This window comes from Macrobrachium nipponense, chromosome 24, assembly GCF_015104395.2.
Source record: "Macrobrachium nipponense isolate FS-2020 chromosome 24, ASM1510439v2, whole genome shotgun sequence".
Lineage (NCBI taxonomy): Eukaryota > Metazoa > Arthropoda > Malacostraca > Decapoda > Palaemonidae > Macrobrachium > Macrobrachium nipponense.
Genome location: NC_061091.1, coordinates 33,273,012 through 33,290,680, shown reverse-complemented (window position 1 = coordinate 33,290,680; position 17,669 = coordinate 33,273,012). Strand labels below are relative to the sequence as shown.

The 17,669-nt window shown below is 35.9% G+C and overlaps 2 long non-coding RNA genes across 2 annotated transcripts; both read right to left on the bottom strand.

Moving 5' to 3' along the window:
* Positions 1 to 212: 212 nt before the first annotated feature.
* Positions 213 to 3,240, bottom strand: LOC135205569 (uncharacterized). The gene is made up of 2 exons (XR_010312554.1): positions 2,670 to 3,240; positions 213 to 544 (listed from the first exon to the last, which is right to left on the bottom strand). It is a non-coding gene; the product is annotated as an uncharacterized LOC135205569 (long non-coding RNA).
* Positions 3,241 to 10,985: 7,745 nt separating this feature from the next.
* LOC135205568 (uncharacterized) lies at positions 10,986 to 11,628 on the bottom strand. The gene is made up of 2 exons (XR_010312553.1): positions 11,558 to 11,628; positions 10,986 to 11,378 (listed from the first exon to the last, which is right to left on the bottom strand). It is a non-coding gene; the product is annotated as an uncharacterized LOC135205568 (long non-coding RNA).
* Positions 11,629 to 17,669: the final 6,041 nt, after the last annotated feature.

Below are 17,669 nucleotides of genomic sequence, written 5' to 3'. Positions count from 1 at the left end.
CTGTTCTGATTTAATTTGATTCTGCCTTCGTGTTGGTCAACCAGAAGCTTCTGTACTCAAGATCTATACTTGACTCATTTACATTGATCACTGGTGCAGCTATTTCCAAAAGGTAAAGTACCATAACTGCTATCCCCAAGATATATAAAACTGGATTTTATTTTGACTGAGAATGCTAATTTTTGTAGGGGAATAATATACTGAAAAGCACCTTTGGAAGTAGAAAGTTTTATTACAATTTTAAGAAGAATTTACTTTTGATAAAAAATAAAGATTTCATGAAGGTTTTTAATGTTCTACCTTCCCGTAATTTCAAGGAAGATATTTATCAACCGAAGAATCCTCCAAGGCCACCAAAGCCTCCAAAACCACCTCCGTATCCGCCGTAGCCAAAGCCGTATCCGAAGGGTCTATAGCCGTAACCGCCGAAGCCGTAGGGGCTACCTCCAAAGAAGAAGCGTCGGCTAGGTTCGGGTGCTGGCAGGGCTCCAGTGACCTCCATCAGGGCAAAAAGGGCCACCAACGCCAACAGGGCAACGCTGATCTGTAATTGGAATAAAAATCAATCAGTTTGCCAAACCTTCACATAATGTTCAAGTTGGATTTACTGCATCGAGTTGAGATGGAGCATGAATCGTGATAACATTCTATGGAAGTCCTGCTACTCCCATTTATTCGGTATGGATTCAGACTTGAATTATCCGGTAATGAGACCAAAGTTTGAAAAGGGAATAAAGATAACTATATTCCTGTAACGCATGTAGGTGTGTACGAATGATTGTTCGTATGTCTAAGATAAATACATAGTTGTTTGTGTGCTTAAACAAACCCGTTTCCATACATATAGATCCTAATACAGTGGAGGATTTAAGGTTGTACTCACTGCACTCAAGTAAAATGTTGATAGAAACACTGAAAACAAAATTATGTAATTTTTTTATGCATGTATTTAATGATTATATAGTTGCCAAAGAAACTTTACCTGCTACTTCTTTGTAAGCTGCAGATGTTGGAAATAAAGTTGCAATCTTCAGAATTATAATCTCTCTCTCTCTCTCTCTCTCTCTCTCTCTCTCTCTCTCTCTCTCTCTCTCTCTCAATTATTGTTAAACAGCCAACACGGTTTCAGACGAAACAGATCTTGCCCATCAAACCTCTTAGAGATTTTTCATAACATGCTTGGTATTTACGACAGCAGTAGAACAATAGATATAATCTTCTTAGATTTCCAAAAGGCCTTTGACAAAGTTCCACACAAGAAACTTTAGGAATTGTAGGAGAAATAGCAGAATGGATCGAAGACTGGCTAACTAATAGAAAATAGAGAGTCGTAATAAATGGTGAAGAATCAGAATGGTCAGATTGTAGGCCTCACAAACAAGACAGCCAAATTTGCAGATGACACCAAATTAGGTGTAAATGCAGCAGACCCAGATACAGTGGAGAGTTAAAAAAATTATCTAGGGAAAATAGGAGAGTGGTAAAAATATAGCAAATGCCTTTTAACCTGGTTAAATGTAAAGTGTTACAAATAGGAACAAAACAAACCTCATGCCAACTACATGCTGCTTGGGAATGACATAAATAGCGTAGAACAAGAAGAGGACCTAAGAGTTATTATTACCAATGACTTAAAATCCACAAAACAATGCATAAACGCTGAAAAGAAGGCACAGAAACTAGTGGGATACATAAAGAGGCAGTTCAGATACAGAAATAAGAAAAAGGTGCTGCAGCTCTACACATCAATAGTTAGACCAGATCTTGAATATGCAGTACAGTTTTGGTCACCAACACTAAGAAAGGACATAAATAGATTAGAAGGGGTACAAGCAAGAGCCACAAAGATAATTCCATTCATCAGGCATATAGGTTACCAAAGGCGCCTAGAGAGCCTGGCCATGTATGACCTAGAAACACGACGATTGCGAGGACAAAATACTGAAAGGCATAATAATAGTAGACCATAACCTCTTGACATTAAATGAAAACCAGACAAGAAATAATGGATGGAAACTAGAACTGAAGAGATACAACACATTGCATTGTGGGAACTTCTTCACGTACAAGATATGTGACACATGGGATAAACTGCCACCAGAACTTGTAAACAGCAGCAGTGTAGAATAGTTCAAAAGAAAGCTAGACAAAATCATTAGGACGCTGTGAATGAACAGTAAAGCCCGCTCCTAAAGATAAGTGAGCGCATGGTGTCTCCCGGATGGACTAATAAGTCTGAGACATCCTAATCCTTGTAACTTCTTGTAATTCAGTACATACAATAAATGTTATAAACGCATTTGATGTATATTATGTCTGCATATATGTGTGTGTGCATATATGTATGAATATTGATATATATGTACCGTATGTGAGTACACACATATATATACATTAAAATCCTAAGTGCTAACCCCCATAAAAGATTTCTAGATCCGCCCCTGTCCTAATAAAAGTCTAGTTGTATGCAAAGTATTAAATCTTCTTTTGAATTTTCTCGTGAAGTAAAGAATAAACGCGTCCTCTATAAGAGATATAGTATTTTTACTTGTAGATTATATGTCTCTGTTTAAACTGCAGGAAAATTTATTGTCTCTGAAACACAAACCATATTTGCACCAAGTTTCTTGAAATCTTATAAATGGCTCACAGTTTTAAATGGAACTTACCGATTTCATGATGAGTTTGCTGGTTCTTAGCTTCCTCAGAAGATCCTGGAAGATGTAATACGTTCTGATCCTTTTCGAGCTTGTATATTTATACACAGTCCGATCTTTTGTGGAGGTTGCCAACGATCAGTTTTAAAACCGGATTGTAAAGTGGTCTTTTGCGTAGAAAGATTTTGTAATACATTTACAGCTGATATCGATATTTGTTATTTAATGTAATTGTTGTTGTCGTCAGTATTTCCTTTGGGACAGCATCATTGCAAGAAATGAAAGTTCTTCTCTGTCCATGCACAAACAACGATATTTATGCACTATATTATGGAAAATTCCTGTCGCTAAAAATGGAAGACGGGAAAGAGCTTGCCGCTAACCTGTCCTGCAAGAATTGGTTGGGGCACAAAGCAATTCAAAGTTCCAGCCAACCCTCCGTCCTTCAAGGAATCTACTTTTTCTGCGACTCTGGCTTCTTATCTTGTCTGCATGAGACGGGCGTATCTAGGACCACAACTCGTGCTCGAATTAAAGATATAAAGATCCGAATTAACACAAAGATGCTTAGTCATAAGGTTGGGTGCGTTGGTGTGTGTGTGCGTTTGATATGCAAAAAAAAAAAAAAAAAAAAAAATAAAAGAGAGAGAGATTCTAAATAAATTGACAGCATTAATGGCAATGTAGGTAGATGCACTTGGTAACAGCAAAGTCAAATATCTGATGGCGGGAAGGGAGGAACTAGGATAATAGTTACAGACATAAATTCTGAAGAAAACGCAGTAACGTGCTACTTTATTTTGTTTCTTAGATTAGCTTTATTTTCAAATATATATGATAATTTTTACTTGTTTTATCACTGTTGACCCTGTTCAACCTCCTTAATTTGATGATCTCCATTGTTCCGCAACTAAACTTCTAATAAACCACTTTTCATTATCCTGTAGTTGGCTGCTTTTTGTTCCTTCATCCCTACACTCTCAACCCTCAAGGGTTCCCTGCTGGCTTAGTGACCCTAATCACATGTTGAGTACTACTCATAAGCCCCTTTCATTTATTCTAATATCCGCGCATTCTTAACTCAGTTATATGCACACTCAGTTAATTAAGTTTGACGACCATTTACAGATTTTAATATTGATGTCTCTTTAACTTAATTCCAGGTCGCTAATACACTGTCGCCGTTGGTGGCGCTTTTGTCTTAACGAGAAGGAGTTGTTGCTAGGCCAGCACCGAAACTAACAGGTATTTCTTGTTTGGACAAGGGCCCTATGGCTTCGGTGGTTATGGTTACAGCGAGCAAACTCTTTGGATATGGATGCATTGGCGACTTCAGAGGTTAAGGTGACCATAGTAGATTCAAGGCTGATAAAAAAAAGTTCCCTGCTATTTCGTCAATTAATTTTATGAACAACATCCTGTTAGAAGCCATCTGAAGAATTAGAAATTACACAAGTGCCTTGAAGAATATGTGAAGTCTGTTTTAACACAGAAAACTTTAATTTCCACACAACCCCCTCTGTATTCACCATCGAAGTCAGATGTTCTTCAGCCAATCATGAAGTATAGAAGACATACTCTCTGTTCACTTTTTCGAGGTCTGTGGTTCGCTTCAGGCCTACCACACACTAGCTCACCTAGCTCTAAGTGTGTACTAGAGGCGTTTGTTCGATTTACGGAAAAGAAGGTGCAATGCCTAATCCTGACAGACTTGCTGAGAATTCGGAAAGCCTTACCCTTCTGAAGCCCCTCCTTCAAAGGGTTAAAGTGTATACTTGGCAAAAAAAAAAAAAAAAAAAAAAATTATATTATTTATCAACACATTTTTTTCTGACAATCCTAAACAGCAATTAACTTGCACAACAGGCAAACAATAAACAACATGCCAATAAAAACAAAGAGAAGCAGATTAATAAAAACACAAGTACAAAGCTAAACACCAACAAATCTGTAAAGTGCAGCAATATATACATCAGCTGTTGCTGATAAAAAAGAATGTTGTCATAAAGCTCGACATTGAAAAGGAGCATTACAGCGTTCCTTAATCCTTTGTACATCATGAATGGTAGTACCAAGAAGACCGTTCACAAATCTCCAATTTTTCAGTATAGAGAATAAAAGGGCTTTGGTAGTCCTCTGTTTGAAATCATGGTATCTCAACAAAATAAGAGTGCTGATGTCCTGCTGAACCTCTAGGCCTCACAAATTCCTTTGGCGCCGACATTAAAGTATTCGGAAGTGCTAAAATTCGTAGGTTTCGTGATGAAAAATAAAGCCTTTAAGGGAAGTTGAAGTAAAAACTTACCTCAGTCACCCGGATCTTCTTCGGTTTATATGACATGAGGATTTTTGTTAATGAAGCTCACGATTTATAGATTTATTTTACTTAAGAAGGTGATTTGTAAGGATTTTTCCCAAGTAAAATTCGACGTAATGATTTTGGACTTATCTCGGCGTACCCTGTAAAAGGAGTATGATTTCAGCAAACTTGAGGCTAGCACATATCCTACAAAGATACCTTCGTGAAAGTTCTGGTTTTTTAGAGAAAAAGATATTTTAGAAATATCAATTCTTTATGATCTCGTCTTGCTAACGTTCTTGGGGGGTTCATTTGATAAATTTTTGTATACTCTTTATCCAAAGTTGGAAAAGACGCTGTGAGTCTGGAGAATTTTTGAAGCATGAACAGAGAGACAACAGATAAATATGAGACAGACATAAAGACACAATCAGATAGACGACGGACAAATTTTGATACTGAAAGCTCAAGTGAGTCTGGTTCAGTTGAGATAAAAACGATCAAATAAAACATGAAGACAGAGAATTGGGAAATTTCATTGTATATGCAGTGAAGCCGGTGGACCAGAAAATCCGGTTCCTCTCGTGGAAATTCAACGCATTTTGGCTCCAGTTCTTGTTGTCAGACGATTACCTTCAAGACGGGCAAGTGTCTGCCTTTTGGCTTCGGCTTATTTTCATTTTTTATTTTACTTGAATTTGCAGTCGATTTCTTTTATAATCTTGACCAGTTACACGTAAATTCTTGCATGGAACCTTGATTTTGAAGGAGCACCAATAGTAGTGCAAGATTGTCTGCTACGTATTTATTATGTGGTTTCGTATAAATAGGTGAGTGAATTTGCGCAGTCTATATTTAATAGGATGAAGCCCTGTGCAAAAAACTTCCTCTGAATCAGACTATTTTTGAAAGGACAAGTCGTTTCAAAATTCAGGTACTTGAAAATACTTCCATTAAGAAGGCCTACAAACTATTTGTTGTTGTTATTGTTGTTGTTGTTGTTGCGAAGGGGTAGGAAAGGTCTATGAAGAGCCTAAACAGGTCTGAAAAAGGTGTTTCGTGTTGAGTTAAAGATACAGAAATTTCAGGATAGGATATTTATGATTTGTTTATTAGCGTGAAAATGCAAACAATAAAGAATATGTACAGAAGCAGTACAGAAAAATTATTTCTAATAAAATATCACATAATTATTTTAATATTCGTTGGTGAAACAAGGCTTTATGTGACCGTAGGTTTATCACATTTTAATTTGCCTTAAAATTTAGGAAGATAATGTTTACAAATTATGCGTGAGGGGAAAATCTTGCACGTATTCCGAGTAAGCTGGAAGTCGGATCACGCCTTGTTACATTCAGGTTTAGGGAGAACATTTGGACAGCAACAGCGCTGTTACCAGGTTCTGTGATCAACAGGAAACAACATTTGTAGGTAATGCGGCTCCATTCTTGTGAAAAGAAAACTTTCTACTGATTTCATTTCTGGCTTTACCTCCTGTTATGCAAAGAATACATCTAGTTCAAAAGTTATGACTAAAATGGGTTTTTTACGATGTCTTATAACTTCTCTTGAATAACAAGAGGACTCAAGGAAAATAACTTCATAAAATAGAAGGCAGACGGAGTATTAAAGTTCGTTTTGGCTATTTAAGAACCGCGTTCGTATCACACGAATGATCATTCAGACAACGAATGATCCTTTTGCCCTGTCGTCTACAAACAAGTTGTCACAGCAGCAGGAGAGGCTCATCAATGGGCATATAACATTTCGATAAATTTTCATATTGTTCATCTTGTGGGGAATTGTTCGGGAAAAGGAATTATAGGGTGTTTAAGGAAACCAGTTAGAACAGAAAATCACTGACCTTAGTCACGAAGCTCTTACACCTTCGCACATGTTTAAAAACACACACACACACATACACACACACCTATATATATATATATATATATATATATATATATATATATATATATATATATAATGTGTGTGTATGTGTGTGTGTGTTTTTAAACATGTGCGAAGGTGTAAGAGCTTCGTGACTAAGGTCAGTGATTTTCTGTTCTAACTGGTTTCCTTAAACACCCTATAATTCCTTTTCCCGAACAATTCCCCACAAGATGAACAATATGAAAATTTATCGAAATGTTATATTATATATATATATATATATATATATATATATATATATATATATATATATATATATATATATATATAGGTGTGTGTGTATGTGTATCTGTGTGTGTAAGTGTGTTTGCAAATATATATATATGCGTGTGTGTACGCGTGCATGTAAGTGTATTTGTGTGATTACCTGTCGGTATGTATGCGATCAATGCATACTAAAATTTGTATGAATCGTTGCAAAACGTAAGAAACGACTTTATAATAAGGATGACAATCGCGTGGGAAGTCTGTGAAGAAGAACCAATAACGTGTATCAACATCAGAAACCAGTTCACGTCCGGGTTTAGCCCGATGTCGTCATCGGTATGCCCGAAGTTTCTTAACAACATGAATGTCCTTGAGACACAAAGAAAAGGTTAAGTATATCTTAGTTTTACCAGACCACTGAGCTGATTAACAGCTCTCCTAGGGCTGGCCCGAAGGATTAGATATTTTTACGTAACTAGGAACCTATTGGATACCTAGCAACGGGACCTACAGCTTATTGTGGGATCCGAACCAGATTATATCGAGAAATAAATTTCTATCACCAGAAATAAGTTCTTCTGGTTCCGCGTTGGCCGAGCCGACCTTGAGACGGCAATCCAAAGGGATAGGTTGCGGATGAACATAAGGTCGCATTGGACCAGTGGTTCTTAACCTTTTTCAGTGGCCGTACCGTACCTTTGATATTTCAGAAAATTTTCTCGTAATCCCATCTGATATAAATACATTATAAACATATAAAAAGCATTAGAAATAAAATCATTGCTGAGAAATTATTTGATGTATTCAGTTACTGAACAAAAGTACTTTTGTATTTGAAATGAAAAGTGTTAATTAGTAGGATACAATGAATACACATTATAACAGTAATTATGAGTAATACTACATAATGTTCACCAACACATTTTTAGTGGCTCTTTTGTTGTTTCTCATAAATGATGATGTTTACAGCGCTAACTCTAAACAAATAATTGAGACAATTATAATAAGAAAAAATTAAGAAAATATATGGTTTACTTTCTCATGATAAATGTACACTGCCATTGCACTGGCTATCATGTCTCGTACCAAGGTAAGGTAAGATTAATATAAGATATTTCTTTCGTAAAAGTCAGAAAATAATATTGCAAATTAATGTGTTTGTGATAGGTACTTCAACTTCCGTGAAATGGTTTGTATTCGCCAAAGTTATGAGAATTGCACTTCTCTCTCACACACACACGCACCCACCATCTGCATAATTCATAATTGTTTGCCCAAGTACTACATTTATACATTAAGTAGAATAAGCAATGAGTACATAAGACCGTTTGATAATAAAATAGCTGAATGTATGAACAGAATAATTCTAGTAATAAGTGTCGCATGTGTATATACAAGATTCTGGATCATACTTGTTAGCAACAAAACTTGGTGTCTTCCTTTCAGTTCTGAAGGATTTACCAATTATTACTTCTTTGGTTCCCTTTGAAGATGGATGGGTGTTGCCCTGTTGGTGGTCCTTTTTGCCCTGATGGAGGCCCCTGGAACCATGCCAGCACCTGAACTTAGCCGACGCTTTTCTTTGGACAGTCCTTATGGCTTCGGCGGTTACGGCTATAGACCCTTCGGATACGGCTTTGGCTACGGCGGATACGGCAGTGTATTTGGAGTCCTTGGTGGCCTTGGTGGATTTTATGGTTGATAAACTTCTTCAGTGAAGATAATTGCAGTACCAGTTACCTCCTTAAACTCTCTTCTGACACAAAATCTAAATAGTGGTCGAAATGAAAAGTTGAAGTATATTTCCTATCGATTATAATAAAGTGTTTTATCCCTTGAAACAAATGTTCGATACCTTTTCTCCTTCCTGTGGTGTAAATCAAGTAAAATCAATTTCCAAATGTCTTGTGATGTGTAGCAATTTCGGCATTTTATGTGGACGAGTAATACTATTTGAGTAGCTCAGTGCGGAGGCTCGATATTTAGTGGCATTTGGAGAAATAAGTCTAAAACAGAGATGAAGATAATATGGGTGAGCACAAAATCATATCCATTCTCAAGGATATTTGTCAGATAGACATTTTGGGCTAAGAGTGTGACCTATTACTTTGCTAACTCGTTCAAGCAGACGGTCTGGCAGGAAGGCGCGTAGATTCTAGACTTACAATCAAGTTTTTTTTCCTGGTATCATAAAATACTAGAAGAATGCAGATCGGCCCTAAAATACAGCAATAAATTCTTACTAATCTTTTTGAACGAGAGCACTATTACATAATCCATTCGTTATTCAGAGAAAGTACCGTTACCTTTCGAGACAGATGTCAAACTCCACAGATTAAGTCTGTATGTGAGACGCACTTTGTACTTGTTGTAAGACACCTGAGTGACATTTTGTTTAATTAGCAATAAGTTCTGCCCGTTAGGAAGCAATTCGCTCAATGACATTTAAGACGTTCATTTGATCATTATATTTAAATCTTACAAATGAACAATGGAAATTGTAACCACTACTTCGAGGTAAGTTTTTATACCCTCATGCGCTATGATTCTCTTTATAGTGAGATATATATAGAAAATTAGGAAATACACTAACCAAGGCGGTATAATTGTATTAAGCTTCAAATTACGTGTTAATTTTGTGGAGTGAAAAATGATCAAAATTATGTAGCAACAGTTACGCAGAATCCGTCATCAAATGTCAATATTAGTCCCAGGTATTCGTGCTTGCTAAATCGCCTGTAGAAAGAAAAGCTTTTCGCGAAGTTATTTTTTCTAACCACAATGGAGTCCATTCACATCTTGCTGCTATGCATAAACGCGTTAGAATTATAATAAACCCAGCGTATCTTATGACGAATTGGATCACAGTAATTGATAAACAAATAATAAAATAAAAGAAAGTCACAGCAAAGAGAAAACGGAGGCCGTGAACAAACCACAACATTGCCCATATATAAGCGCAGTCGAGATCGCTCAACAACCCCTATCAGGGATAATTTGAGGCACCTAAATAACCACAGACTCCTGATTTACGCAGCTTTAAAGCCTGTGGTTATCAAGGTATCAAGATCCAAGCCTTCAATATCCCTGCTGAGGAGTAATGCCAGGAAAAGGTCTCTCAGGTTAATTCATTTGTTAATAACTGTCCTCCTGCATATGACGTGAAAGCAATGGCGGGCGTATTTTGCCTTACATAGAGCGCTTACTTCATCTTTTCGTCTTGATAACGTTAAGATTCTTAAAGATAACTTATAAGGTCTTTTTGGTTTTTATTCTTAACAAGAGCTTATGATGTTGATGTTTTAAGTTTACCGTTGTTGCCAATAGTTTGTGGGTTGTTGCTATTCTAAAAGGATTTATCTTATTCTGCTACATATCATGAAGCTCTTAAATTTTTCTGAAGATTTTTTATTGTACCCTGACCTTACAGTATATTTCAATAGCAAGAAATGCAATGTAAGATTTGATACACATATCAGGAAGTGAAAGACAGTTTTCCATTCCACTGTTAAATACAGCTACCTTCCTTTACTATTGCCACACGTCACAGTGGGCCTGTTTATTGTACACCATGACCTCCGACATATCGTAGAAAAATTGTGAGTGTGATTGTCTAATTTTGTGCTATAAATCCTCAGCCATTAATAATGTAACATTTTTGGCTACATAGTCTATGGTACCTTAACTAATCTTACCTTCATTTAATATTAAAATAAAATGTGCTTGGTATAATTTCATTTGATTGAGAATATTACCAAAATTTGTTTTATTATAGGGTCAAAATATTACCTAGATTGCAACAAATTAAAAGACAATGCAAACTGAATTTTACTTCAGTTTGCATCATAAGAAGAGGAGAAAAATATCAAAAGTTATTTTAAGAGGTAGAAAATTTATTATTATTTTTAGAAAAATATACACATCATCTCTCATTTACATAAAGCTGTCAGTCTTCCAATTTCCAAACAAAAAATATTTCATGACAGTCATTAATATTCTAACTTCCAGTATCTTCATGGAAGACAAGATGTTTATCAACCGAAGAAACCACCACTGTATCCACCAAATCCACCGCCAAAGCTTCCAAAGCTTCCGCCGTATCCGCCGTAGCCGAAGCCGTATCCGAAGGGTCTATAGCCGTAACCGCCGAAGCCGTAGGGACTGCCTCCAAAGAAGAAGCGTCGGTTAGGCTCGGGTGCTGGCAGGGCTCCAGTGACCTCCATCAGGGCAAAAAGGGCCACCAACGCCAACAGGGCAACGCTGATCTGTAAATGGAGCAAGGAGAATTAATGTGCAAAATCTCAGTTAGAAACTTGAGAACTTAAGTTATTGGACTTTTGTGGTATGTTATTGTTTTGAATGCAATGCAGATTGAAATATATAACGAACCTTCGGATTTTTATTCATTCACTAAAATAAATGATATGTTTTATTTTATACTTACAGTTTTCATGGTGAATAGGAGTTATGCTTCTTCCTTAGCTGAATCTGGAAGTATGTCAGTCTGCCCTGCGACCTTCCATTTATAGGAGGATCGTTCCAGAGGGGAGAGTTGCCAACGATCTATTTTGAAACTGGATTGTCAAGCGATCTGCTTAGAAAGCCTCGAAAAACGTTTGCATTTGATATCGGTAAACATCTAATGCAATTATTAACCATATTATTCTTCTGCTTCATTGACAATATAATTACAAATACAAAATTTATTTCCTTGGTAAATCTATACATTAGGATCAATTTTTAGCGAAATCGAGGGAAGCACGGGGTAAAACCTGTTGCAAAACTTCCCTGCAAGATTTGGCAACGTCCATCGCAACTCCCTCCCCCTCTACCTCCCATGAGAGCATGTTTTTAGGCATCTAGTACTGTTAGTGTCTAGTTCAATGGATGTCTGGGGCATCGGAACTTCGATGGGGTTTCCAGGTCCATACCTCCCTGGTATGTTGCATAAAAATGTGCAAAGAAGATAACAACTTTCCAGATTACGAAACCGTTCGTGCAGTGCACAGGTAAAACTTAACTAAAATAGTAATTTTCATATCGTAAAATCTGGATGTTTTTTTTTTTTTCTAGCGAAATAAATTCAAATTCATATCTTTATTCATATGCAATTACATATAATTACATGAATAATACATATTTATTTAAAATAGAAAAAAACAAAATTACAAAAATAAACTCTTCTTCATCACAGAGAAAGTCTAAAGTAAAAATAGTTTCTTCTTCTTCATAATAGGTAAACACGGTGTTCTTCTTGCAGTCTATCAAAGGCGTCGTGAGGGGGGCGGGGGCATATGTCCCTGGGCGCAGCATTGAGGAGTCGCCAAATTGAAGTTGGGAAGACAATTATTTTGGGGGAAGTGGGGTGATGAAACCAGTATCTTAGAATCTTTAAGTTTTTATGAGTTTTCAGTCCATATTTTATATTTAATGAAGATTGACTTCCTTTAATGCTGTTATACATAAATGTCATCATTATGTGTTAATTCTCAGTGTTATGATAATGCTGCTGTCATGTCTGGACACAAATCAGGAGTACAACAAAGACTTGCTACAATAAACCCTAAAGCAATATATGTGAAATGTAACAACCACTCACTAAATTTGGCTGGGGTTCATTCTGCTGGAGCTAGGACAATTCGCTGTAAACAAATTTGCCGTAGGACATTTGATTGTAAGACTTTTCGCCGTAAGAAAACCTGCCGTACGGATATTTTGCCGCAAGGACATTTCGCCGTAAAATGTATTTTAGTTTTTAGCTTATTTCTTTTAGAGATCAATGTAACTATATTCATATAGTTATCTTCAAGTATATTTATCACTTTTAATTGATTTTCATGTATTCATTTAATTATAAATATATATAAGAAAAGGATAAAAAAAAAGACCACACACTTTATTTAAAAAGTTTTCTAAAAAAAAATTCAAAGCTAAAAATCATAGCAATTGCTCGTAAATAATGTTGTTTTGCATTTTGATCATAACCTCTGACAATACTTAGTATGCGCTTATAAACATTTCTGTATTTTTTCTTGACTGCTGTTTCACCTCTTTCTGCATCGATTATCTTCTTTTTAGAAAGATATTCTTCATTTTCCAATACATTGATGAGTTTCCATAAATTTGGATGCGTATTGGTCACAGATGCTTGAAGCGCATTATGGAACCCTTCTACTCCATTGTTGGTATTAGCCAGCTGATCTAGGGTTCTTTGATAAACATTCCAAAGTTCGATAGGAAAAGTTGGAGAAACTCTACGACGACGAGGTCCCCTCCCTCTCTCTCCCTCAAAGTAATGAGTTTCAAAATATGCAACTAGTTCTTGTGGTAAGTCATCGTCATCAACCAACTCTATAAATGCATCAATGATGTCTGAAGACGGTATGAATGCAAGTGCCATAAGGCACTTTACTTTTGTATTAAAAGCACAATCACTTTGATATCGAACCTTAAGCCCAATATCTGTCACTTTTCTGTAAACATTCTTACAGAAATGAAAATAACAGCCTGTTACATTTGCAGAAGGGAAAATGTCAGAAAAACTTAAAAAACTAGCTGGTTCGAAATCAATCATTAGATTTTCAGGTTCTAGGGACTCGAGTAAATCTTTAACCTTTTGAAAAAACGTATTGTAAGATTCCTTAGTCTTATTCGGAAGGAGACCGTAAACTCGTGGGATGCATGCATGTCCTATGTTGACATGTAGAGTATATAACTGATAGAAGATTTCAGGACAAACCTTAAATGTTCCATCGCATGACCAATTTGTATGTCTTTCTAGATCGTGTAACCCTACAATCGTACCAAAGATCAACATTCTGTTTTCATCTTCCATTCCAATATCATAAAGTAAAAATCTTTCTCCGTTTTGTAAACACGCAAATTCTTCGGGAATTACATAACCGATTCTTGTTCTTGGAATAGGAGGGGCCTTTTCTTCTTTTTGTCTCCATCTTCTTATGTTTCTTGACAAATTTGAAGTTGATGGCATAAGAGAGAGAGCGTCCTGCATTTTCTAATTCCTCGCATGCAGCACCAATCAATGATCTTGAAGCTAGCTGGGATTTCAGTGCATTTTCTTTCATATGTGCAATTGTTTTTTGCATTTTATGTTTGCTTGGGTTCGCTGGATGGGTATGCTCACTTACAGTTTTAAAGATTGAAATCTCTTCAATATTCCGTCTTGTATGTACTCTTGCTTTGCAGTTTTTTTTCAACAAACTTCCAATAAACCTTGCCTCCATATTCTCTTTCTTGCCTGTAAATGAAGTTGGAATCATCTACGAGCTTATCACAACCTCTGGTGCTTTTGATAGTGTACGGCATCGTAGGGGTTTAAGTTTCAACTGATAAAAGTAGATAATACAAAGGTTTAAGATTAAAAAAAAAATATGGTAAACTACCGAATTTGTAATGACCTCATTTAAACATTTAACGACGGGTGTCAAAATTTATAACGACCCTTCTCTCTCTTTCTCTCACTCATTCACTCACTCTCTCTCTCTCTCTCTCCTCTCTTTCTTCATTCTTTTTTTTTTAATCTATACTTGACAAAGCATATACATTTTACGGCGAAATGTCCTTGCGGCAAAATATCCGTACGGCAATTTTTCTTACGGCAATATATATTTCTTACAATCAATTGTCCTACGGCAAATTTGTTTACGGCAAATTGTCCGGTCTCCCATTCTGCTAGTCATGAGGTGGTGATGGTCAAATTTTTTGGAACTGTGCAGGCAGTTTATATTTTCTTTTCAAGGTCGACCTATAGATGGAGGAGATTAAAGAAGAATTTGCCTATATCTGTGAAAGCTGAATGGAACCTTACATGAAAATGTGGGGGACCATCGGAATTGATTTGAATTATACAGCAGATACCAGAAAACACAGCTATTGAGCAGAATTTTGACATTTGATTTCTTTGCAGCACTATGTTTTTGGAACATTTTATTTACCAAGGTTGACAGAGTCCAGAAGAAGCTGCAGGATCCAAAAATGAATTTCCATGAGGCAGCACAAGATATCCAGGCGTTGCAAGTTTATTTCCTTGGTAATCGGGAGGATATCTTCCAGACATCTACCAAAAAAGGAAAGGAGCTCTGTCTTGCTTGGGATGTGAGAATTGCCCGACGATGTGGAATGAAGAAAAAAATGTCTGGTGAACCTGGAGGCCTCTCAGCAGAAAATGAGATGCAACTTCTGCTAAAAGGTATTATTGAGAGAGTGCATAATGAAATGGGCGAACGGTTCATCGGATTGCGTAACTTGGATTCATAATTTGGATTTCTTTTGGATATCAAAGAGTTGCTATCTCCAACCAATGAAGCATACACCAAAGAAAGGTGCACTATTGTGGCAAGTTTCTATGACACTGACTTAGATGGCTTGGAACTGTTCAGCGAAATTGTAGATTGCAGAATGCTACTTAAAACACGAGATGATGTTCTGATCACTAACTCAGAGGAATGACTCTGTTTCATTGTACAATTTGGAGATGAAAAGGTTTTTCCAAACCTTCGAGTTGTTCTTCAAATACGGCTGACCATTGCAGTATCAATTGCTAGTTGTGAGCGATCATCTAGCAAGTTGAAATTTATCTTGTCGTATCTGCAAACATCTGTGGGGAGAGAGATTGTCAGCTTTAACTCCACTATGTGTTGAGCAAGAGATCGTAAGCAAAATAAACTTTGAGGACGTGATAGACAAATTAGCGGCTGTAAAAGCTAGAAAGATAAAACTGTAAACACATTGCAGTAAACACATTGCAACGTGCATCAAAACTTAATGTCGTACAATTCATTGTCAATCTTTTTCTTTGTTTAGGTTTTCTGTTATCAATATTTGTCTAATTATCTATACATTCTAATACCTTTATACCGTTTTATTTCTTTGCATATAGTTGATCCTAAGCATCCATCACTTTTATGTTTTTTTTTTCATTATTTTGACGCATGTTAAACATTCTTTAAAGAAAAGTAAGGTTTATAGTTAGTGAACTAATTCATCTTTGTTCTTATCAGTTTTCTTTTCAGGCATTAAAATTATTCAGTCTTTACCACAAGATCTCTTTTTTCTACTATTAATTTCTATGCTGGCAAGAAATTATACATTTTCATGATTTTCTTAGCGCCCTGTATTCCCTAATGTTTAACTCCTTTTTCAGTCAAATTTATTTAATTGGCCATTTGCCTTCGGTTATTAAGAGTTACTGGTTATTGTGATGCTTTACTATGATCTACATTCAAGTTATCTTATCAACATTTTCGAATTTATTTATGAGGGATAATGATTAATTAATTACAGTATATCTATTATATGTAAAATAAACAATTTTGTTTTGCACATTTGGTTGTGCTCTATAATCCTAGAATATTACTTTGCAAATTAGAAAGTTTTGTTTTCAAAACAATATATCTAAAATATGAAGGCAAATATTTCCTGTCAAGATTAGCACACTCAAATAAAAATAGTCCTACCCCCGGCCCCCCTCCCCCATGGGGGCGCCATAAAAGACTTTGCCCCCGGCAACCAGCAACCCTTGTTATGTAACAAATTGCTGACATCGACATCGATATTTGTGTTTAACAAAATAGATGACACATTTTTATACATAACTGATTAATTAAGAACAAATCAGTTACTGAAATAAAAAAAAAAATTTTTTGATTCATGATTGAATCCATTCTTAGAAAATGTCCGTGACTGGACAAAAGAGATGGGAACAGTCTGGAGCGAGTGTAGTATACGCGGGTTTATTCCGAGAACCCTACGGAACGAAACCCTCCAGGCTACATTAAGCTTGTTCACATCGGGCTTTGTAAATCAATGAACTGTGAACCATAATAACGGGAACAATGAGTATTACATAGTTTAACACTGGCGTCAGCAGACGAAAAATTAAAATGACAAAAAATGCCATTAGTCTTACATTTTACATCAGTGATTATTGGACTTGCATTAAATATATATCTTATGTTGGCCAGAACACGTCCCAAAAGTTTGCCCGTCTTCGCAACCTTTAGCTGTGTTCCAAAAAATGTCAGTTGTACAGGAATATCAGTTTCACCGAACAAAAAAGCTTCACATTTGTCAGGGTTAAATGTTAACTCATATTCACGACTAAAACTTTCACAAACACCCAGCAAAATTTGCCTGCATCGTCATGTGGGAGAGAGCAAAATAATATCGTCAGCATACACCAAACCTGCTGCACAGACGTCACCGATGTAACAACCTACATTTGTTTTTATAATCTTCTCTGTTAAAACATCTGCATACAAAGTAAACTATATTGGGGTCATTATCCCTCACTGTTTTACTTCATTTTGAAATTTGAATCTATCAGAATAAATACCATTCCATTTAACTTTAGTTTCAGTATTGTTATACATTATTATCAGTATTCTAAAAAGTAAAAAGTTAAATTACATCCCATTGGTTTCGTTTGTTTAAAAGTAAAAAGTGATGAAAGAAACATTTACTTAGAGTAAAATAGAATTATATATATATATATATATATATATATATATATATATATATATATATATATGTATATA